Source organism: Bos mutus, chromosome 27, assembly GCF_027580195.1.
Source record: "Bos mutus isolate GX-2022 chromosome 27, NWIPB_WYAK_1.1, whole genome shotgun sequence".
In the NCBI taxonomy this organism is placed as follows: domain Eukaryota; kingdom Metazoa; phylum Chordata; class Mammalia; order Artiodactyla; family Bovidae; genus Bos; species Bos mutus.
Genome location: NC_091643.1, coordinates 30,701,985 through 30,726,110, shown reverse-complemented (window position 1 = coordinate 30,726,110; position 24,126 = coordinate 30,701,985). Strand labels below are relative to the sequence as shown.

At 44.4% G+C, this 24,126-nt stretch overlaps 1 protein-coding gene across 1 annotated transcript in view; it reads right to left on the bottom strand.

The window, feature by feature from the left end:
* The window catches only part of ENPP6 (ectonucleotide pyrophosphatase/phosphodiesterase 6), a 103,480-nt gene extending 83,217 nt beyond the window's left edge, over positions 1-20,263 (bottom strand). The window contains exon 1 of the mRNA XM_070364158.1: positions 20,150-20,263. The gene's annotated coding sequence lies outside the window, so the exon portion shown is untranslated. The remainder of the gene's footprint in view (positions 1-20,149) is intronic.
* Between the last annotated feature and the right edge of the window lie 3,863 nt (positions 20,264-24,126).

Here is a 24,126-nt window from a genome sequence, read left to right as displayed (position 1 = left end):
TCTATTGTACCTCTACAATGGTGAAGTCACGTGATGCTGCAGCGGCTGACCTCTGACACCCTCCCCACCCCCCACCAAGGAGTCTAGGGTGGAGGTCAGGAATGAGGCACTCTGTACACCAGGAAACTGACACGGAAGGTCTTCGGATGGTGGTCAGATATTTTCAGGAGCTGGTTTTCCCTCATATCCCGTTGTTTGCTCATATCCAGAAAAGCACTAAAATCCATCTGCTAGTTACTGTATCTCGTGACTAGCAGAAGCGCCACAAGAACAGAAGAAACTCTACCAGAAAAAAAAAAACAAAAAATACGTGCTTGATGGCATGTACTCCGCCTTTGCCAGAATCACATATACACTGTCCGTCCCCCCCGACCTCTTTGGAGCAGTTTCTAAGAGCTATCAGAGGCACTGTCTCCAGGCTGTAGTCCTCATTTAACCCCAAATAAAACTTAACTCACAACGTTCACAGTGAGCATCTTTTTTAGTCGACAGTTATGGCGACCAGCGAGGAGCCCCAGACAGGACTTCTCTCCTTCCCCTGAAGTCTACGAGAAACCTGAACCTTGGTACCAGCAGCAGCCCCTCGAGCCCATCCCCCTCCTCAGGGAGTGCAGACAAATTTGGGGAAGTCTCTTTTGGTTCTAGGACCTCCCGTAGTGGCTGAGGATCCTGAGTTCTTGTTTTTTTAATATGGGGAGAGGGACCAGGGCCCTGCCCACTGACCTTGCTATCGGCCACCGGCCCCAGGTCTCTGGGGACATAGTGCGGACAGTACTCACTGGGACCAGCTCCCTCCATCCCCGGTGATCTGGGGCCAAGAGCAATGGAGGCAGAGCCGGCCTGGAACCCCACCGCCCTGGCCCCTGGCCTGCTCCATCCCCACACTGGAGGTGCAGCCCTCAGGCTCCTTGGCAACTGAATCCTCAAGGCAGCTAAGCCTGGGTCCCTGCCCCGTCTTTTCATCCCGTGATCTTCCCAACCACAGAGACCTCTCATTCCTGCTGCAGGTGAACCCTGGAGCAGTGAGGTGGGGATAGAGACAGGTCCAGAGGCACTCCAGGTCCAGGGCTCACCTGCCCCTCAGGGCCAGACGACATGAGCTGCCCTCCCAGGGCTCTCTCCCGCCTGGGAAGGCATGGGGGTATTAGGCACTTGCCTGTGGCCCCTTGCAGTAGCTCAAACCCTCTGCTCCCTCCCAGGAAGGGAATGTTCTGAGCCTTCCAAGAATCCCTGGCCTCTGCTGACCCGGCTGGGCCCATCTGGCTCTGCCTCCCTGTGACGGGAACAGAGTCTGAAGGGTTAGAGGTGGATGGACAAAGATGGGGTGACTGGAGATGGATCAGCCACACGGGAGAAGGGAGCATCCCCAGGAACCCAGGATGCCACCTCTAGGACCCAAGTTATTTCACCTGGGGGTTGTGGGGGGGGGTGGTGTGTGTGCTCACCATGGTGGGCTACAATCCATGGGGTCCCTGGCTTCTCAGCCCATGGTTCTTCCAGGTAAGAATACTGGAGTAGGTAGCCATTCCCTTCTCCAAGGGATCTTCCCGACCCAGGGATCGGACCCAGGTCTCCTGCACTGCAGGTGGATTCTTTCTCATCTGAGCCATCGGGGTATATTGGAAGATACATCATTTAAAGGACTCACTACAACCCAGGTGGAAAGGCCCCCAATCAGGTGTTCTTAACTAGCTCATATGCAGCGAAATTAAAGGAAATTGACTCTTGGACCCATATTTCCCACTAAAAAGGGCTGCTACACTGGACTGGTCTATAGAGAGGAATGCTGACCTCAAACTCACCTTAAAAGGACCCTCAAAAAAAGGAGGAACTACACTCACACCAGGACGAGAAGACGACGACATCAGAAGTAGACAGCTTACCCCAGATGCTGGACCTGACTCCTATGGTCATGTATAATTTTCCATGACCTCTTGGACCTTTGCATATGAATCCAATGTTTTCATATCATGGACGTGATTCTATGCTAATTTTATAAATCAACCCAAATTGTTGGGTTTGTGGTCAATTACCTCTAGTACTTCTGGGTTACATGGTGGATATCCCCCCTCCAAAGCTCTGACTTGACAGCCCTTAGAAAATTTATTTCAGAAGAAAGTTTAATCCTATCCAGGCTACTCATGATTGCTATTAATATAGCATAACCATATTTATTTAAGAATGTATTTCCAAGATCAAATGGCAAAGTTCAACAATGCAAAACTGCAGTTACACTTGCACCAACCTCATAGATGGGATCCTCTTACCCAGCCAATTGATAATACCTGCTCTCACCCTGGTCATAGATTTAAAGTCTCTTTTCAGCTCAGAAGGCTCAATCAAAACATCAAGCCAAGTCTCAATCAATAACTGTGACCTTTCATCTATTAAAAGGAAATCCCCCATATTATGAGATGGGCTTAGACAGTTAACAACAGGCTTTGGTCATTCAAGTTTAAAAGCTCCTCAATGTTGGGAACAATTAAATCACACTAAGGATAATCAGCCTAATAACACTGGGAATCTAGGCTGGGTGCCTTATGAACAATGCCTACATATTATTACCCTTAGAGACAGTGATGGGTTTGGAACTGACTGGGTCAGATGACCAGAGAGTCACTGCTGCCGCTAAGTCGCTTCAGTCGTGTCCGACTCTGTGCGACCCCATAGACGGCAGCCCACCAGGCTCCCCCATCCCTGGGATTCTCCAGGCAAGAACACTGGAGTAGGTTGCCATTTCCTTCTCCAATGCAGGAAAGTGAAAAGTGAAAGTGAAGTCGCTCAGTCGTGTCCGACTCTAGTTTGCACCAAATGGGACTCAGTGGATTTGTGGTACTAATTTATGGCCTTGGCTTCCACCTGGATGGATAGGAAAGTGGACCCTGGGGTTTGCATGGTGACTGACTCTTGTGACTAGCAGAAGCTTCAGGAGACCAGCAGAAACTTTCTACCAAACACACAGACACACAGACACACAGACACACATATATATATATATGCTTGATTGCACGTGTTATCCCTTTACCAAAATCACATATACACTGTCCTTCCCCACCACCTCTTTGGAGCAGCCTCTTAGGGCTATCTGAGCTAGTTTCTCCTGGGCTACAGTCCTCAATTTGCCCCAAATAAAACTTAACTAGCAACTCTCACATTGTCCATCATTTTTAGTCGACAAACCGTATTATTTTGGGGTGAATATTCCAGAAATAGAAGCACCCACGGAAAGGTAGAATTTCAGATGACAGAAGTCAACTCTTAACTTCTCAGTTGGGCTAACCAAAGGCAGGAGTCAAGGAAAAGGGTGATCTCTTAATTTGCTGTTATCCCTCATCTCTGCCCAATTTAAACTCTCACAGTGAATTCCTCAGAATTTAGTAACGTGACCCTCTTAACTCAGGGTATCAACAGGAGACAGTAAACTTCGGTTGGAGATACCTGTGAACTTTTCAGCAGTGCCCCCATCTCCAGAGCGTTTAACAACAAATTATCTGTCTACGTGTCAATTGTTTTATTATCCATCTATGTACAGAACTTACTTTATATTTCAAGGTGCTTGTGTTCAAACATAACACAACATAATACAGGTATCTCCTGTAGGAGGAGATACCTCTCAGCAGAATCATAGAGTCAGAAAGTTCCAGAGTTGGACAGGATAGTCGGGGGTCATCACTGGCACACTGGTCTGAGACAGCACTGCTCTAGAAGGGCAGCAATGAGAAAGACTTGGTGGGCGAGAGTTCGAGATGGACAAGCACAGCTAGGGACAACCGTGAGGCTTCATGCCCAGAAGGACCAGGCGGAGGAGGGCCTGGAGGCTGGCCTGGAGGTCAATACAGGGCAGCAAGCACAGGTGGGTCGAGAGACAAAGCACTAAGTCCAGATACCAGGCATCTGTGGGTCTTTCATTTGGCAGAAAATTCAATATAAAGGCTTATAAAATGTGCGTGGCCCATAGCAAGCACTTGACAAAGGCTATTATTATCATTATAACATTGCTCGGATCCTGGTGAAGCTTGCAAGGTTCTGGTCAAAGCTTCCTAGGAACTGGAGGTAGTCTGACCTTAATCAATTCTAGAATGGCTGTCACTCAACCTCTGTTCTCTGCCTATGATGCAATAGAGGTGTCAACTAACCTTATTCTGACCATCTTTTCACAATATATATCTGTACTGAATCAAAACAAAAGGAAAAACACTCTGCAATGTATCAGAATTAAACATTTGTTTAAAAAGAGTAAAAAGCAGCATTAAAGAAAATTCATACAACAATCATTCTATGCCTTCCTACTAGGAAAGCAGTTTTATCTGTGCAAGCTTTAAGTTCAATGGTCTTCAAGAATGTACTCAGGCTTCCCTGGTGGCTCAGTGGTAAAGAGTCCGCCTGCCCAAGCAGGAGATGCCTGCATTCGGGAAGATCCCGTGTTAGGAAGATCACCTGGAGGAGGAATCCACTCCAGGATTCTTGCCGGGAGAATCCCACGGACAGAGGAGCAGAGTTGGATGCAACTGAGTGAGCACGCAGGTGCACAAGAACACACGCTGTATATACAAGGTAGCTAAGTGAGCAAGATCACCCAGACACTAAGTGGAATGGCCAAGAGCTGCAAGCCTGAGGCCTAACCTCATGCTTGGGCCTTTCATGGTGGGGATCAGGGGCTCTCTCTTGATACAATCAGCCTCAGGTGGGGCTGCAGAATCCTGTCTCCTGTGGTGGACCCTGGCCTCACTGCTCCAGACTGCAGATGAGACTGAACCCATCCCATCACAATTCTAGTCGGTAACACTGGGCCAGACTGCAGATGAGACTGAACCCATCCCACCACAATTCTAGTCGGTAAGGCTGGGTTACTATAGAACTTTAAAGATGCCTCCTATTTTTCTTTTTTCAGTTACAGATCAAGCAAGCAGAACTTTATTAAACAGGCAGCAGATAGTATACCCTTGAAACACGAGGGTGGGCTGACCTCGAAGGAGTGGCCCCTCATATCATTTTGATCAAAAGCTAGGCTTGGGAACCTCTGCTGACAATGACAGGCAGCAACAGACAGGCCTGAACAAGGTCATGTCATCTTCAGATCTGCATGTTAGAAAGCAGGATCCAGAAGCCACGAGGAGGCGACATGGGTGCTGATGGAGGCAAGAATAATAACATCCACCTTTCTTGATATTAAGGACTTTACATGCCGGACTTTCCTGGTGGTCCAGGGATTGAGAATCCACATGCCAATATGCCAATGCAGGGGACATGGGTTCGACCCCTGGTTGGGGAGCTAAAATCCCACACGCCTCAGGGCAAACCTGTGCTTTACAAGAGAAGCCTGAGAACTGCGACAAGAGAAGTCCCCAAGCGCCTCAACTAGAGAAAGCCCACCCCCTGCAACGAAGACCCAGTGCAGCCCCCCCAAAAAAACTTTACATGCACTAATTCACTTAGATCTTCTGATCATTTGTAAGGCAGGTATTTATATCCCTACAATGCAAAGGAAATCGAGGTTCAGAGACACTTAAGGTCAAATAACCCAAAGAGTCAGAACTGCAATTCCAGCCCAGATCTCTTTTATAACTTTGTATTTTAGGAGAACACATTCACTTTGTGAAATTAGGAAGAAAAATCAAAGTCTGTGTGAAAGAAAAAAATAATAATAAACCCTAAATATCTTCAGCTTGTCTTGATTAAACTGAGAGGGGGAAATCGCTGTTAGAACACTGCAGAAGTAACTGTCGCAGGCAATATCCATTGACGGATGTGAAAATTAGTAGAAGAACCAGAAACTGAGAGAAAGTGTTCATAAAACAAAAGGATGGGGCCCAAGGCAGAAGACATAAGAGAGACACAGGTTCGATTCCTGGGTTGGGAAGATCCACTGGAGGAGGGCATAACAACCCATTCCAGGATTCTTGCCTGAAGAACCCAAAGGATTGGGGAGCCTGTTGGGCTATAGTCCATGGGATCACAGAGAGTTGGACACAGCTGAAGCGAGAGCAGGCATGCACTATGCATTTTGTATAAAGGACTTGAGCATCCATGGATTTTGGCCTGGGGATGCAGGAGAGTCCTGGAAACAACCCCCTGCAGACACCATGGGAGGACTGTACCTACTGTGACCCTGATGATGGACCATCTAGAGTTATTCTGCATCTTCTCATGGTAAAATTTCTAAATCTTCTTACTGAAATAGGCAGAAGATTTTTTTGTGTATCAAAATATGTTTTAGTGGTTCCAGTGATGACAGAAAGCTTATAACACTGTGACCATTAAAAAAAAAGTTTGTCAAAGGAAATAACAAAAGCTATGCTAACTCCACTGTGCACCAGAGAAGCTGTCATGGATTAGCTTGTACAAGGAGATAGATACATGGGTATTTATTGTTACAGTGTCTGTAATGGCAAAAAAGTAGAAATAATCTAAAAATCCGTTAATAAGAGTATGAATAAGTGATATAAGTATTCAAAGAACAGAACACTATATAGCTATCAAAAGAACTGAAAGTGTTAGCTGCTCAGTCATGTCCTACTCTCTGCGACCTCATGGACTATAGCCCACCAGGCTCCTCTGTCCATGGAACTTCCAGGCAACAATACTGGAGTGGGTTGCCATGGCCTTCTCTAGGGATCTTCCTGACCCAGTGATCGAATCCAGGTCTCCTGCTTTGCCAGGCAGATTCTTTACTGTCTGAGCGACCACAGAAGCCCCAAAAGATATAGATGTAGAATGAGAAGTAGATGTCTAGTTCTTGAAGATCTCAAGAATAACAGTGAGTGAGAAAAACCAGTTGGAGATGAATACACACCGTCTACAATATTAACATAAAAACATCCAGCAGAATATTCTGTATAATAGTACCAACACCATGGAAACGATAAACATCAAAATCAGGGCTGAGGTTTCCTCTGGAAAGGACAGAAGAGAATGAGACCAGAGAGAAGTGCACTGGGGGTTTCACCTTTGTAATGTTCTATTCATTTAAGAAACAAAACAAAAACACCAAGGGTCCATGTAGGACAAAATGCTACAATTTCACAACCATGAGGGTTGGGACAAGGGTGCTATTTATATTATGCCCTTGGATTTTGTGCAGGCCAGAAACATATTATAACTTAAAAATCATCAGCAGCCCTGGTGATGAATTGAACATGTGGGTGGTAAGAGAAAGGGGTCTTGGATAGTTCCCAAGGTTCTGCCTCCGATGACGGAGTAGAACCATTTGTCAAGATCAGTACCGTAGGAGAATTGCCATCTTTAAGCAATCACCTCATCATATAAATCAGAAAAAAAAGAGGGAAGTTAACTAATTCAAACCACGATCCAAGGTAACAAAGGAACTTTATCTTCAGAATAGAACTAGGAAAGTGATCTCAGCATGGCTGTCAAGAGTACGCAATTCTGAGCCCTGGCCCAAACACTCTTGTACAAATGACCTAAGGTTCTCTCTTTATGTCTTTGTTGGATAAACAGAAATCATCGTGTAGGCTGAGGAAAGTAAAATGGATTATTTAATAATTACATAAAAGCTGAATGTAAAACTCACGTTAAACCAATAGAAACTCCTCAGTGTTTTTCAAGAAAACTGAAAAAATGGTTAGTCGAGGAGTTTACATTAAATATGTGAAATATGAAGGGAAAATGCAGTAGCATGTAAACCTTGATAAGGAATTGCTACAAAAAAAAAAAAAAAGAGGGAGAGAGAGAATTGTCTCTTCTTGTTTGCTGCCAGATGGGAAGAACTGCTTTGAAAAAATCAACTACAATCACAGAATTATCGAGCTGTGAATATGAAAGAGACTGCAGACATAATCTAGTGGTAATCTGTTCATTTTGGAGATGAGAAAGTTGCATGTCAAATAGGGAAAGGAATGAAAGATCACAAAGGTAAATAAAATAATGAGTCCAGAGTAGGTATCATCTCCCATAATAATGCTTTTTAAAATTTCAGCTTCATTTATTCCACCTCTCTTCCCACCCTACCCCCTTTCATTGTTTATTTGCCTGTAATATATTTCTTTCCTGCTCGTAATGGTCCACAGGCGCTTTGAAACCTTGGGGCCAGGTACGTTGGGGAGTTGAGCGTTTTTCTAATTTGAAAAGGTAACATGGTGCGTGTAGAATAAATATATCATATAAACTCCAGCAGCATCCGAGGCATCACCCAATTATCAAATCTGTCAGTATTTCTACAGAAAAATGAATGCGCATTCACACTAAGTGGGATTAAAGAAAAGACCACAAATAGCCTCCCATTAGATCAAGGTGAATGTATGCCAAGGTGAGTTCAGATAAGATCAGGATTTTCCTCAAGTTATCAAAATCTTCACGCTTTCAGAGCTTTTTGAATTCCAGAAGTGGATAATGGCATATGCTTTGGGAGAAAACTCTAAATGTATCAGGTGAAGATATATACTTAGCCCCAAGTCTACAGGGCATAGTGTGGCCGAGTCTATGTGGAGTATTGTTAGAAAGACAGAACGGAAGGGGTGGAGCCAGTTCCACTTTGGCCTTGGGTCCTTGCCAGCTCCATTCCTAGTCCACAGAATCCTTTCAATGAACCCCCAGCTTCATAAGGGGGTGTGAGTGAGACAGATCTTTGCACCAACAGCCACTAGTAAGATTACTAGTTGCCAAGTCACAAAAAGTACCTCTTTCTTTTTTAAGACTTTTTTCACGTGGAGCATTTTTAAAGTCTTTTAATGAATTTGTTACAATACAGTTTCTGTTTTTTCTGTTTTGGGTTTTTCCAGCCACAAGGCAGGTAGGATCTAGCTCCCTGGGATCGAACCCGCACCCCCTGCATTGGAAGGCACAGTCTTAACCCCTGGACCACCAGGGAAGTCCCAGTATCTGTTTTCAAACCAGGGCCTCACTACTGGGTTCCAGAAAGAAGTCTCCAGTCTCCCTCCTTGAGAAATTTTAACTAATGTTAACGATGCATCTGCCTTAATTGGGTCAGGTGGAACCAGAAGTGGCCCAGCTCACCAAGGAAGATATTTACTAGACCTATGTTTACCCAGGCAGAGAAGTTTGGTCTTGGTTTGACCCAAGCTCTTCCCTGACTGCAAGAGGCTGACCTCAAATGTCCAGTTATTGGGAGTCTGTTCAATGAAGAGATCCAAGGATTGAAGCAATCTGCAAATAAGAATTCATTACAGAGACAGTTTATCTTCTTGAAAACAGTGACTAATTTTGAACACCAAATGCTGTTATTATGCAAAATATGTGCAGCACTCTGACCTCATGCTATGAAAGAACTAAATGTACATATCACAGAGAATGTATATTTCAAGACAAAGTTTGCAGCCTGCAACTGAAGTTTAATTTTAAATTTGGTTATAGAAGTAGAGCCAACACAATCTACAGAGTTCACTCAACCTTATCAGTCAGTTGAAGTAGCCTCTTGATCAAGAACATACCATTTACCAATAAAGTAAATGTATTTTACTTAAAAGAAGGAAGAAGCACAGTCAACAAAACCTTTAAAGAGCCTGATAGGGATGTCATTTCTAGGAAGATGATGAACCACGACTGATCTGCCTGGTGAAAACAACTAAAATGCCCAGTGATTTCATAGTGGAGACCCTTTCACCTCTTCAAAACACATAAAGTGAAAGTCGCCCAGTCGTGTCCAACTCTTTGCGACTCCATGGACTATACAGTTCATGGAATTCTCCAGGCCAAAATGCTGGAGTGGGTAGCCGTTCCCTTCTCCAGGGGATCTTCCCAACCCAGGGATCGAACCCAGGTCTCCCGCATTGCAGGCGGATTCTTTACCAGCTGAGCCACCAGAGAAGCCCACAAAACACATAAGCAATATAACAAATCCCTATTAGTAACTGTGGTTTTGGGGCCAGTTCTTCCAGGTTTGAGTCAAAATCTCTGCATGAGTATAAGAGGTGGTGAGGCGGGCACAAGTTGTTATCCAATAAACCTTCACATCTCTGAGATTCACCACACAGGGCGTTGGGCTAAAGTCATTCGGCTTCTTTCCTCCTGGGCCCTGCCTGCAGATCTGGTCTAGCATGATCTCCATACTAGACATTTAACCTCATGGAGAGCAACCTCTTTACTGCAGAAGTTGCACTTTTTAAACTAGGAGATGTCAGGAGCAACTCTTATGTCAGGAAACCCAGGACTCTCTAAGAGAGAAAACATGCCTGGGTTCCCATTTCAGAATAATATTGTTGAACACAGTCTGAGTGAGCAGTGGCCTGTTTTAGGCTCTCTATGACAGCACTTGAAATCTTTGGGATTCTATGTTTTTACACCGAATCAGTTCAAACAAATTATCGAGCTTTTTCTCCACAAAGTTTACCCTAAGGCAGAAAGACAGAGAAGTTTTGCTTGTTTGTTTGTCTAATGATAAGCTGCCAAGGGCTAAGTAAAAAGGACCTTTGCTTTGAGGGGCAGTGATGACTATGGAAGAGGAAGCTGTGAGTGATGGGGAGGGCTGTTCGGTGAGGTCTGCACTGAGGTTGAGCGCCGGACTTGCCCCCTTCTTTGTCCACCTGTGAGGTCTGCCCTGGATACCATTTTCAAACAAACAGGATTTCATCTGTTTATACCCACAAACTGGAGAAATGGCCTCAGTTTTTCAAAGAGCTGTCTCCCTCTAGTGGCTAAAGTGTTTTTTTTAAAGCCTCAAGCTTCCAAAGGAGCCTGCATCTGCTAAGAATATAAAACACCTACATTTTTTTATGGGGTGTATGTAAATAATCCTTGAATTTGGAAACATCACTATGGTATATAATAAGTTCTCTCACTATAAACCCTGGAATAATAATGCCAATTTCAAAGGGTTATTGTGAGGAAATATTTTGTTGCTGTTCAGCTGCTCAGTTGTGTCCGACTCTTTGCGACCCCATGAACTGCAGCAGGCCGTGTTTCCCTGTCCTTCACCACATCCTGGAGTCTGCTTAAACTCATGTCCATTGAGTCCATGATGCCATCCAACCACGTTGCCCTCTGTCGAAATATCTGAGGATCATCAAATGAGATCAACAAAGGAGCCCTGCTTTGGTTTGGCAACTGGAGACTGATGAGGCGCTCTCACTGGCCAGGCACTGGCTTTGGCTCAAGCTCAGGAGCACAGAAGTCCAAGAGCAAATGTCACATGATAAGAACCCTCATGATCACTTCCAAATAGTTGAAACCAAGAACCTTCAAATGATGAGGCAAGACTATGAACATCAAGGTCAGCTGTGGGGACTGCTCCTGACAAGTGGGGATACTCTGTCATAGGCAGAACAGGTAGCGCTAGTGGTAAAGAATCTGCCTGCCAACACAGAAGATGCAGGATACTGGGGTTTGATCCCTGGGTTGGGAAGATCCCCTGAAGGAGGAAATGGCAATACACTCCAGTATTTTTGCCTGGGGAATCCTATGGACAGAGGAGCCTGGTGGGCCACAGTCCATGGGGTTGCAAGAGTCGGACACGACTGAAGCGACTTAGCACTCAAGCACGCAGCCAGGAGCCCAGTCCTTCCTGCCCGGGAGAAAAGGGGGAGCAAACAGTGGGTGTTCCAGACAACTCCCACCCGGTTCAAGGCTGCACTTCCTTTCAGCTTCTGCTGCTCCAGCTGGACGGCAGCCACCACAGGCCCACAGGTTCACACGTGCTCCCGCAGGGAAGGTGTGAGCACATGTGCCCCCGCCACTGCCAGGCTTTGGGAAACCAGGCTCCAGCTGCCGAGGCTGCCATGCCATGGTTATGGCTCACAGGGGGCGCCAGGCGGTGCCGCTGCAAAGCCACATCACCTCTTCCATTTTCTTAGCTCTGTCGGCAATAATCTGGGAGAAGGCAATGGCACCCCACCCAGTACTCTTGCCTGGAAAATCCCATTGGTGGAGGAGCCTGGTAGGCTGCAGTCCATGGGGTCCTTAAGAGTCGGACACGACTGAGCAACTTCACTTTCACTTTTCACTTTTATGCATTGGAGAAGGAAATGGCAACCCACTCTAGTGTTCTTGCCTGGAGAATCCCAGGGACGGGAGAGCCTGGTGAGCTGCCATCTATGGGGTAGCACAGAGTCAGACACGACTGAAGCAACTTAGCAGCAGCAGCAGCAATCATCTTGGGGCCCTGGGCCTGCAAAGTGTGATACTGATTTACATGAAACCCCAAGGACTTCCCCCTCCCAAATCACTAGCCTGTGCTGACTAATGGTTTCTTAGGGGTGATGCTGTTCTGTGCTTGGTTGCTCAGTCATGTCCGAGTCTTTTGCGACCCTATGGACTGTAGTCTGCCAGGGTCCTCTGTCCATGGGATTCTCCAGGCAAGAACAATGGAGTGGGTTGCCATGGCCTCCTCCAGGGGATCTTCCCAACCCAGGGATGGAACCCAGGTCTCCCGCATTCCAAGCGGACTCTTTACCGCCTGAGGCACCAGTGAAGCCCATCTTAAGAGTGATAGGTTTCCTTAGTGAGTTACAACACCTTTCACTCTCAGAGCTGGACAACCTCCTGTACCTGGCCCCGCCCCTAGCGCACATGAGGCTGTTGTGGGGTATCCCTCATGATTTTTATGGGGATCCGCTGCCATTCACCAGAGAAAGCAATGGCACCCCACTCCAGTACTCTTGCCTGGAAAATCCCATGGATGGAGGAGCCTGGAAGGCTGCAGTCCATGGGGTCGCTGAGCGTCGGACAAGACTGAGCGACTTCCCTTTCACTTTTCACTTTCACGTATTGGAGAAGGAAATGGCAACCCACTCCAGTGTTCTTGCCTGGAGAATCCCAGGGACGGGGGAGCCTGGTGGGCTGCCGTCTATGGGGTTGCACAGAGTCGGACACGACTGAAGCGACTTAGCAGCAGCAGCTGCCATTCACTTTGGCTGGGTCTTTTGTGGAGTGCTTTACCGTCAAAATTCTCACTCTGCCTGCACCATCAGTAAATACCCTTTTCGGGCTTCTTTCCAGGCTTAAAAACTAGTGTGGGTAATTTTCTTCCCGAGTTTGATTCAGCAGTATCTTGTTTCTATGGAAACCCAGGCTGCTCCAGAAGCCCAATTCTAACTTCCTATTGCCCAGCCCCTCGTTTCACCAGCGATTTTAAAGTTGATTTTCACCTTCCCCGTGTATTAATCTTTGACTTTCAGAAGCTGAAGTAGCTCTGTGGAATGCATACGATCCACGCCCAGAGAACTCAGAGAAAGCAGAGTCCAAATGAACCATTTTACACTGCGCGGTCTTCAGACACCAAGGCCCGCTCAGTCATGAAGACAAACATGGCGGATTCTCCGAGAAGATGGTGTACCGCTGTGAATGAGATGACTGCAGCGTGCCGGGACTGATTGCTAATGTCTGCCACAGCCATGGGGGCGGCCATGGGGGCTCATGCTTCCCCTGAATCAAATACCGTCTAGTTCAGTTCAGTCGCTCAGTCGTGTCTGACGCTTTGTGACCCATGAATCGCAGCACGCCAGGCTCCCTGTCCATCACCAACTCCCGGAGTTCACTCAGACTCACCTCCATCAAGTCAGTGATGCCATCCAGCCATCTCATCCTCTGTCGTTCCCTTCTCCTCTTGCCCCCAAACCCTCCCAACATCAGAGTCTTTTCCAATGAGTCAACTCTTCACATGAGGTGGCCAAAGTACTGGAGTTTCAGCTTTAGCATCATTCCTTCCAAAGAAATCCCAGGACTAATCGCCTTCAGAATGGACTGGTTGGATCTCCTTGCAGTCCAAGGGACTCTCAAGAGTCTTCTCCAACACCACAGTTCAAAAGCATCAATTCTTCAGCGCTCAGCTTTCTTCACAGTCCAACTCTCACATCCATACATGACCACAGGAAAAACCATAGCCTTGACTAGACAAACCTTTGTTGGCAAAGTAATGTCTCTGCTTTTGAATATGCTATCCAGGTTGGTCATAACTTTCCTTCCAAGGAGTAAGCGTCTTTTAATTTCATGGCTGCAGTCACCATCTGCAGTGATTTTGGAGCCCCCAAAAATAAAGTCTGACACTGTTTCCACTGTTTCCCCATCTATTTCCCATTAAGTGATGGGACCAGATGCCATGATACTTCAGAGCAAAGCAGCATATTCAGGCTGCCAGTTAGCCAGGCCTCTAGAAGCTCAGATCCAGAGGTTCAGGGGTCAAGCAATAAGGTTGCCAGAGTCACTTATCCACCCAGAGCACAGCCTTCTAGAGTCCGGTTCCTTGGGGTTGGGGCACGAATACCCCGTTCCTTTCATCTGGGTCAAGCACTTTGATATAAACGTTAAGCATTGGCCCTATCCTGCATAGAGCAGGGGCAGGGAATATCTGATTTGCCCTTCCTGGAATTGGAGACTCCAGGACTCTTAATAGAGGAGGTTGTCGCTGTTGGTTTTCCAGGAGGAAAGCTGGCCTGAGCCATCTTAGGCAAAGCCCCAGACTATCCTTGGGAGAGGGTGGAGGGGTGGGGGTGTGTGGCAGTGAAGATCTCAGTGCACCCTGGGAGGGGCAAGATGCAACCGGGTCCAGGGACAACCATCCAAGTAGGCCTCTCCCACCCTCTCTCTCAGAGTCTCATCACTCCGTCGTTGTTTCCAGACTCTCCCACTGGCTCCCTCGGCGCCTGAGCCTGTAACTCCCCACGTGCAGACTGCCACCTTGCTTGCACTCAGTAAGTTTGGTGGGGTTGGCTGTATGCTCACTTTCACCTTAATTCTCTGCCCCAAATTGAATGCTGTCAGTCTTCGCTTGACTGCAGCTAGTAACAGAAAACCAGTTACTTTCTTTAACTAACTATTCAATATTCATTAATGGACTCTGGAGAATGGAATGGCAACATGCTCCAGTATTCTTGCCTGGAGAATTCTGTGGACAGAGGAGCCTGGTGGGCCCCAGTCCATAGGGTTCTGAAGGACTAGACAAGGATAAAAGCAAAGACTCCTTAACATTTGACAGATTATAGCTCCATTTGAAACAAATAAAAAAGCATTAAATTAAATTCATTTAGTAGGTTTATAATTATTATCTAAATAAACAGACATTTCCTAATGAAGAAGCCACATTTTACATATATTTCTAATACCAAATCAATGAATACCAAAGTAAAGACCACTACTCTTGGGAGGACTTTTTTTTAAGTGTTGTATTATGATCACTGACAGGAGGGACTTTTAACCATAACACTCTTTTACCTGAAAAACATTCATAATCTTTGGCCCAACCGTCTTCTCTCTAGGAATTCAATCTAAGGAAGTAATTAGAAGCAGAAAAGATTTTGTGTTTAGATATGTTCACATTAGTATGGTCTATTACAGCAAAAATACTGCTTATAAAATTACAGTTTATCAAGAGAATTGAATACTGAGAAACCATTAACCATTATTTTTCAAAACTCAATATTTTGAGAATATACAATATAATGTTTATATAAATGAATAGAATGTAAAACTTTATAATAAATAAAATGTTATGTGTAAGGTACAGAAGTTTATTTTATATACCATATTTAATAATACATATATTATGTTTTATTGTTGTTGTTTAGTCGCTAAGTTGTGTCCGACTCTTTTGAGACCTATGGGCTGTAGCCCCCTAGGCTTCTCTGTCCATGGGATTTCCCAGGCAAGAATACTGGAGTGTGTTGCCATTACCTTCTCCAGAGGATCTTCCTGATCCACAGACCAAACCCACATCTTCTGCATTAGCAGCAGATTCTTTATCACTGAGCCTCCTGGGAAGCCCTACATTATGCATGCATACATATATATCACATAGAAAAAAAGCTGTAAAGAAAAATACACTAAAATGCAAAAAATAGTTTCCTCTAGGTGGTGGGACTGTGAATGGTTTTTATTTTCTTAATAGTGCTCTTTTGTGGATTCAGGTTTCTCGTATAAGCCTGAAGATCTGCCAAAAAGAAAGGAATATGCTGGCCAGGCTGACACAAGTTGGATGTAGATATGTGTGACAATTATACATCCAAATCTAAAATAATAAACTACCATTACTTTAATTTCTTAAGATAAATATTCAGTGGCAGTTAAAAAAAAAAGGAAAATAGTCATGATGAGGTATTTGGCAAGTACAGAAATGTAAAAGAATCAAGGAGAGAATCAGGGAGAATTCCACCAGGCAGAAGGAAGGGCCACCATCAGCATCCTGAGCTTGCCGAGCTGTGCCCTGGAGTCCTGTGTGCACCATGCAAATGCCTCAGGAGGTGTCACAGCGGAGAGGCGGGGGCCAAACAGGTCCTCAGCCCAGTGGGGCGCCAAAACAGAACCCCCTTCCCCACTTGGGTCAATCCGTTTGTACCTTAGACTATACACTCCCCTTGAAGAAAGGCTCCATGGAAAATAACAGGTATAACATTTGAACACCTCCACATTAAGCCTCTTCCCTGAAACTAAATGTTTAGATTGCGTCGTTTTCTCTAATGTGATGGAAGGTTACGTGAACAGCTTTGTATTGTAATCTTTGCCTATATTTCTGCCTCCATAGTTGAAATTTCCAAGAAAAGAGTAATGATCATTTTCAGAGCTCTTGATGTTACTAAGTTGCCCCCATAAGGTCAACCTGTTTATATTCCCATCCATGTGCCCATCCCGCCACACCCTTAGCTGAGCATAATTTTTTTTTTTTTAAAGATAGTTAATTTGACAGATTTTAAATATTTGCCCATTTAAAATCCTGGGTTTCTTCCCCCTTGGATACCTCTTCCAAGAAGTCTTCCATCAGCAAAATCTGCTGCCCATGGTCCCTGTGAAGAGGACATGGGCGGCCCTCCCTAGAGTGACCAGAACTGTCCAAGGAGGCTTGTGCTTGGACATTTTCTCATGGTCCCAGGCCAGCCCCATGACTCCACCTCAGAGTGAGCCCAGTTTGTGGAAGAAGGCTCCTCCCCCTGGGAAACAGCAGATGCCAAGGTCTGAAGTCCTTCTTTCCTTCCAAACCCCCTCTAGACCCACAGAATCTCAGAAGCACAAGTTCCCCTTGGGAGACTCGGCCTTCAGGCCTCTGGTTACATAGATAAGGGCTCTGAGCCCTGGTGGGGAAAACAAGTGTACAGTCAATGGAACAGCCAGGAAGAGACCTGGGAGTCTTTGCCCCGTATTCTTCCCACCACCAGCCTCCAACTGTCCTTCTATCTGCTGACACTCTGGGAAGGGTCTGTCTTCGTCCTACAGCGTAAGGACAACACGGAAGGGTTCCCCACCAGAGGGCGAGGGGAAACTAAAATCTAGCGCAAGTACAGGAGTAGAACATAACAGCAGAAAGAAAACAAATTCAGAGACGCTTCCTGAACTGGCGGGTTCTTAGGACCCTAGCGGTCAGCCTTCGAATGGCCACTAGGTGGAGCTCTACTTTCAAAATAAAGCCTTAAGCCCTTGGCTCTAAGCTGGCTTTCCATTCAAACGGCCTTAGCCTGACAATGTCAATGGCTTATTACAAGGATTTGCTCAACAAGCCCATTGGATCCCATCCAGATTTTGTACCAGTTTACAGTCTGTAAGGCGTGCCCTAGATTATTGTCTTAAAAGTAAATGCAGTGGAGATGCACATATACATTTAAAAGAAAGAAGGGAGTTAAAAAACATGTGTTTATCTCAACAAAGATAATTTAAAACATATACTTAAAATATATTCTAACAAAATATATATTTTATATGTATTATGTAAGTATAGTGTAAAATGCACATATATTTATTTTGTGTATAATGTATATTTACTTATTGTGTTTTACATATAATCACAGTTTACTCCCTAAGTTGTGTCTCTTTTGAGACCCCATGGACTGTAGCCTGCCAGGCTCCTCTGTCCATGGGATTCTCCAGGCAAGAATACTGGAGTGGGTTGCCATTTCCTACTCCAGGGGATCTTCCCGAAACAGGGACCTAACCCTCATCTCCTGCACTGGCAGGCAGATTCTTTACCACTGAGCCCCCTGGGAAGGCCAGACATTGTATATATTAAAGTCTCTTTTCTGCTTTTGAGTGATAAATACATAGTTTGTAACTCCAATCATATATAAACACCTGTTAAATGTATTCTATATTATATGTAATATGTTAAACATGTATTTTATATAATAAAATATTTTCAAATGTATATTTAAAGTTCTCTATGGCTCAGTGATAAATACAGGTTTTCTAACTCCTGTGGTTCTCTTTTCTCCATAATAATCACCAAAACCCTGGGAAAGCAGAGTGGCCTTTTCATTAACTCGGTCAAGATTTTTAAAATCTATGTTTCTCTAGCCCGTATTTGTTCAGAAATAGTTGAAAATAGAAAAGAAAAGGGGAGAGATTCATTTAAAGAGAAATAGGCATTTGCTGTTGGTTCTCCCTTAATCAGGACAGAGAGCACAGAGAAAAATAAGAGAGTCTGCTGCAGCTATGAGAAGAGAGGCTTTAAATTGTCTCAACAAAATATGAATATATGCATATAGTTCTTCTAATTCCCTCTAGTGCCGGTTCCTAACATATAGCTGATTGAGAAAAAGTATATATTTAATAATTTATTTATGCTGCTTTGAGGAAAATCATGTCAGTGTCTCACATAAAATAATATTATAATATTAATATATTATTGCTTTTAAATGAGATCTGCTTGGCAATCCTTAAATGTAGCTTTTCTCAATTGCCCAGGGAAAAACAAAAACTTATACCACCACCAAAACTAGGATGGACAGATCATCTAATGGAAAATGCAGACAAACTCTATGAACAGCATGGCAGGCAGAACTGGGTGGAGGGAACCTGCCTACAACAGTCTTCACCTCAAGCATGTCCAGGTTTCAGCTCAGGAAACTGAAAGCACATGAAAGACGTTGGAAGATATATTGTATTAATACATCCCTGCAGTCTGCTCTCTCCTTCTGGGACCCAGGATTTGAACCCTGCAACAACCAGAGAATCGTACAGGAGTTCTTCTTTGTGATTCCACTCCATCCCTATCCCCTTTTAATCTATATTCATTCAGAGATAGAAAGAACTTTAAAAACCAAAAAGCTTGTCAGAGAAAATAAAATATCATATATCAATGCATATATGTGGAATCTTGATAAATGGAATAGATGATGTTATCTGCAAAGCAGCAACAGAGACACAGACACAGAGAACAAATGTATGGAGACCAAGGGCGAAAGAGGGGTGAGATGAATCGGGAGGTTGGGATTGACATATATACACTGTTATGTATGAAATATACATGAACCTACTGTATAGCACAGGGAACTCTACTCAATACTCTGTGGTGACCTAAATAGGGAGGAAATCCAAAAAAGAGGGGATGTATGATTCACTCGGCTCTACAGCAGAAGCTAACACAACGTTGTAAAGCAACTATACTCCAATAAAAATTAATTTTAAAAATCCTGTGCAGAAACTAGAAGGGACTGGAAGTCGCTCATCACATTTCAGGAAGAACAGTCCCCACAAGTAAAGTGCTCCAAGTAACAGAAGAGTAGGAAATACACTGTTTAACAATATATCAGAAACCTGAGTTTTCCATCCATTTCTTGGACACAGAATACCGCATCAGAGAACCAATTAGTTAAGGTAGGAGAAGTTGGCAGTCTGGTAAAACAGAGCTTCTGTGAGTGAAATTCTGCCAGAAATTGAAAACAGGAACTCTTTTTTGTCCACCTATCCTCTGGCTATTGGTCTGAGAATGAGATTCTACACAAGTGGGTATGACCACGGGCAATCAGCTGACTCTCTCTCTTTATAAATACTAGTTCTATATAGATGTCACTTCATTAAGGATGAAGCAATAAGGGGGGAAGTGAAATGCTCGATTACATTTGAAAGAAAAGTTATACAATGAAAAATGTATATTACTAGTCAATTCTACCTAAATCCTGAATGTCTACAAAAATTGGGAAAGGTGAGTGAAAATTTTGACAGGGAGCGAAGGTACTCTATGTGATTTGTTTTACATAATTGCTATGAAGAAAATGAATAGGGCAATGGTTTACAGATTAGCAGGCAGAACTACTTAGACGAAATAGCCAGGGCATCTCTAAAGAGCTACAGTTCCCTGACTCTTCTGTAAGTGGAGCTGAGGTTCCAAAAGAAGGACAGGATATTAATATGTGGATCCCACTGCATTCAATTAGGCGCAGAACTGACCCAAATGGAATAAATAACAAGACACAACTGAAACCCATTACCGATAGAGAAATGGAAATTAAAGGCGATTTCTTTCTTAACTCAGCCTTACCTGGTATATAGATGTTTTAAGAAGATAGATCAGGCATCTTATCCTTCATCTTATTATTAAAACAGGGTAACATTTGGTGGGGCTTCCCAGTAGTTCAGCAGCAAAGAATTTGCCTACCAATGCAAGTTCGATCCCTGGGTCTTGAAGATGCCCTGGAGGAGGAAATGGGGGTCTCAGAAAGAGTTGGACACAACTTAGCGACTGAGCACAACATTTGGTGAATATTTACAAAACGGTTAGCATACCATTCAAGTTAAACTGATACTTACTCTGTATCTTGTCATCATAGAGCTGTTGTGCCCACAGTACCAAGAACTGTGCTCAGCACACAATGGGAGCACTGTGTGATGAATGAATGAAGGAGGCAGCTAAGGGCTCTGGGGATGTTGGCACTATCATCACATTTCTCACGCCCACCAGGCTTGCAGGACAACGCATATTGCTTTCTGGATGCCGCACAATGGGCAAATGTTTTCTAGAATCTCACCCATCCTCCAACAAGTCTTCAGTGAGATGAAATAAAAATTTCTTTGTGAATCTCTATTTTTGGGTGCCATCCAGTTCTCAATCAAGCCCAGACCAAAGCTTCGACTCTTGGGATGTGTCAGAGTGTGAAGGAGCCCTTGTAGCTTACGCGGCTTCTCATACAGGTTTCCATAAGAATCTGCACGCATGCCTGGTAGACGATTACCTTTCATAGTGTGCCTCCAGCTCCACGTCTCAGTGGCTGCCGTAAAACACAGCTGCCATAAATGTGGCGGTAGTTAAGGACAGGGTGAGTCCCCTCCTGTCCCTCGTGCTTTAGGTCAGTTCCCCAGACAGACCTTCCCTGAACCCTGAATGTGCACAAGGTCTTGCAGTGCAGAAATGAACGTCCTGAGGGGTTGCTTAGGCTTGTAACTCTACCAGACGCTCCACCAAGCACTTTTCTGTGTCTTCGCATTTGGTCCTCATAAGCAACCCTTGTTATTAGCCCATTTCCCAGATGAGGAAACTGAGTCTTAGGAACATCGCAATTACTAATGAAGGAGTCTGGGCGTGAACTCAAGTCTGCCAGGCACTAAAATGTTTTCTCTTAACTTTTAGAGAAAATGCCAGGTGAGGTGACAAGAATTACAGGTGCCTGGGTTGTGTGCTCTCCAGAAGAATCTTCATGTCCTTGTAAACATCTTGCACATCTAACTGGCTAGCAAAAAAAAAGTGTTTTTTGCTTCTGCACATTTTGTTGTAAGCATGCAGCAAACCATCTATATTTAGCATTGATGAATGTTTGTGTCCCACGAACCTAAATATAATGTATTTTGTTTCTAAGTTACAAACAATTAACTCACAGGGGAATGTTGGTCTTTAGCCTGTTTATTAAATCAGGCACTTTCTGAACTTCTGTAAGAGGAGGAAAGGAATGAGCATTTATTGAATGCTCATTGTATGTTACACACTTTACAGAATGAGTCCATGTAGTCCAGTAGCCCAATGAGACAGGCTCTTCCCTTGTTTATAGGTAAGGACATGGAAACTTAGGCACACGAGTGTCAGAATCAAAATCCAGATCAGGTTCCAGTGCCAAAGCCAGTCTGTTTCCATGGCTCCTCTGAGTTGGCTGGCATCTCCCTGTGCTGAGCATCTGGGGTGGGCTGGAAAGCAGCCATGGCTCTCCCAGACGCTCCCCCAGGGAGGAGTCGTCACGTGGTCAGGGTGCCTAGCACAGAGCAACTCTGAATATCAGCTATCTGTGCTCAGCGGGGCTGCTCTCAGAATCAGAGGGAACTGCAGCTTGAAAAGCCCCTGTTGAAGATTGTCAATGTGACGGGGACCCCCTCAGGCCAGTGATGAAGAGTGTCTCCCTTAACACAACATTGTAAAGTAACTATAGTCCAATCAAAGTTAAATTAACATAAAAGTCACTCCTGGTCCAAACTCCAGCCAGGCTCCTCTGAACCCTCTTTTCAGTGAAGCCTTGACTTGGTCTTATAAAGACTTGAACAAAATACTAGCCTAGTTTCTCACAGCTCAGGGCTGCATCCCTAGGTGACCCTAAGCCCTCCAGCCCTTAAAATGCCAACTTGAAAAAACTCAAGGCTAGCAAAAGGATTGGCCGTTCCAGCCAACAGCCCAAGATGGGGTCCCTGGCTCCTCGCCTCTGCAGGATGCGGGATGCTAACCTCAGTAAATGCCAGTTGACAAACCCAGATGAGTTTTGTTAACTGAAAAAAAAAAAAAAAAAAAACCACGCAGCCTGGAAGTTGAGAGTTCTGTTTATTCGGCAGAAATTTTTAGGACTTCAAGCCTGGGAGAGAGCATCTCAAATGACCCTGAGGGAACTGCTCAGAGGAGGCAAGTTGGGGAGCCAGGTTTCATAGAAGTTTTGAAACAAAGGGCAGGCAGTCTGAACATCAAAAGATTATTATTAATTAAAGAAAACCAGATATCTTAAGGAATTTAATGCTTTTCTCTGTATGGGATGATACAAGAGTCTGGGCTCACTGACATCATTCTTATGATATGCACCTCAGCTACCTACCTTGGGCCGGTACCCTGTGTTTTCACTTGCTGCCTTTGCTCAGGGCTCACGATAGGGAGTGGCTGCAGACTGATGGCTGCTAAATGGCAGGCATTCCTTTCCTTCCTGAGTGTCCTCAGGGTTCATGGGCTCACATTGGAGGGCTGCCATCACTGATGACTGTGATGTCCTTGTGTACTGATGTGACAGGAAATATTCCATTTCTTAGTATCGTATGGGGCAAATCCCATCTTCTCATCTGTTGTGATTTTTCACTTCTCTGACTCTACTGAGCCCTGTCCACTGCCCTGCATAGTCCTTCATTCTCCTTGAAAACACTCAAGTTACTTCTATAAAATCAAAGTTGAGATCAGTTCATACTGGTCTCTTTTCCCTAAGACAGAGGCAGGCTACCAATTAAAATCCATCTTTACCACCTCATTTTTAAAGTATTTTTGATATTAATTTCTCATTTAAGTGCTTTCTTCGCTGCAATCAACTTCTGTGTTTTTTCGGTCTTCTAACTTCATTGAGGCTTTGAATGGCTAAAAGTCAAAGATCTCTCTTGGGAAATGTTACATTGAACTGGAAAATATATGGGTTCCTTTCAGTATCTTTTTATATTGATTTCTAACATAATTCCACAGTGATAAGAGAACAGACTCTATATGATTTCAATACCATCAGACCATAAAAATTTTGCACCTTGTTGTATGTCCATGATCTGTTCCACTGTCTCCTGCTTTATACTATGGGAGGTTGAATAGATTCTGTATCCTACTGTTGTGTGAAAATTATATAAATCTTGATTATTTTGAATTGGTTCATGATGTTTTTCAGGTCTACTATATCTTTCTACTCTTCTGTATATTCATTCTATTAATTTTTGAGAGTTTGATATTTGAAACACCAACTAAAAATTATATTTATCTACTTAAAAAATAATCGCAATATGCAGTGGAAGAAGATGTAACTTTGTTCTATATTTTCCAAGTCTTCTGTAAATGTGTTATCATACTTTCATAATTTAAAAAATAAGAAAGAAAAAAAAAGAGAGAGAGAAAGACTTCTCCATGGAGTGTCACTCCAGGGAGCCCATTTTCTTTTCCTCCTTGATAAGCCCTGTCTTTTCATACTGTTCATGGGGTTCTCAAGGCAAGAATACTTAAGTGGTTTGCCATTCCCTTCTGCAGTGGACCACATTCTGTCAGATCTCTCCACCATGACCCGCCCATCTTGGTTTGCCCCACGGGCATGGCTTAGTTTCATTGAGTTAGACAAGGCTGTGGTCCTAGTGTGATTAGACTGACTAGTTTTCTGTGAGTATGGTTTCAGTGTGTCTGCCCTCTGATGCCCTCTTGCAACACCTACCGTCTTACTTGGGTTTCTCTTACCTTGGGCGTGGGGTATCTCTTCACGGCTGCTCCAGCAAAGCGCAGTCAATGCTCCTTACCTTGGACGAGGGGTAGCTCCTCAC